Source organism: Tupaia chinensis, unplaced genomic scaffold, assembly GCF_000334495.1.
Source record: "Tupaia chinensis unplaced genomic scaffold, TupChi_1.0 Scaffold131293_1, whole genome shotgun sequence".
In the NCBI taxonomy this organism is placed as follows: Eukaryota; Metazoa; Chordata; class Mammalia; order Scandentia; family Tupaiidae; genus Tupaia; species Tupaia belangeri.
In genome coordinates, this window is record NW_006191577.1 from 1 (window position 1) to 752 (window position 752).

The 752-nt window shown below is 58.9% G+C and overlaps 1 long non-coding RNA gene across 1 annotated transcript; it reads left to right on the plus strand.

The window, feature by feature from the left end:
* Positions 1 to 15: 15 nt before the first annotated feature.
* Positions 16 to 642, plus strand: LOC114010118 (uncharacterized). The gene is made up of 2 exons (XR_003551495.1): positions 16 to 137; positions 527 to 642. It is a non-coding gene; the product is annotated as an uncharacterized LOC114010118 (long non-coding RNA).
* Positions 643 to 752: the final 110 nt, after the last annotated feature.

Genomic DNA, 752 nt, shown 5'->3' on the forward strand with positions numbered 1-752 from the left:
CCACTCGGCTCCCCAGGGAGGAGCAGCCTCCTTCCTCTTCCCGGTGAAGTCAGAGCAGGATGCCGGCAACTACTCCTGTGAGGCTGAGAACAGCGTCTCCAGAGAAAGGAGTGAGCCCCAGATGCTCTCCTTGGACGGTGCGTCTTGCCCCCCACCAGGACCTGAGCCCAGCACACTGGCAGGGGTCAGAGCTCACGCCTCTGTGCCTTCCTCCCACACCCGGCACAATGCTGGGCTCACAGCAGGTCCTGCATGACTGACCACGGGCCCTGACTGGAGGATCTGTCACGGAACCCAATAGGGACACACCAATGTCCACACAGTGGACGGCACTGGGGGGGAGGGGTGCCATGGTCATCTTGCTGTGACCCGTCCATTTTGGCATCCTTCAGGCCATCTCTCATTCCCATCTACAAAGTTCCTCCAAGCCCCACGGTTCCCCTAATGCTGACCTTTCTAACCCCTGGGATGCCTTTCTGAATGTCACCCCCAATGCTCATGGCCACCCACATCCCTCCCCAACCAGGTCCTCGGGTCTTGTCCACCCCTGCCGGTAGCAACCATCTGGTTCCTTGGCTGCCTGCGAGCCTGCTCGGTGTGATGGGCCTTGCTGTTGGACTTCTGGGTTATTTCAGACCCTGGGAAAAAGCCGGTTAGTAACTCTTCATGGCTTTCTTGATCGCTGAATCCCTGTGCCAGGCGCTGCCCAGCCTTTGAAAACTCAGACTCTGGGGACCACCAGATGGTATAAC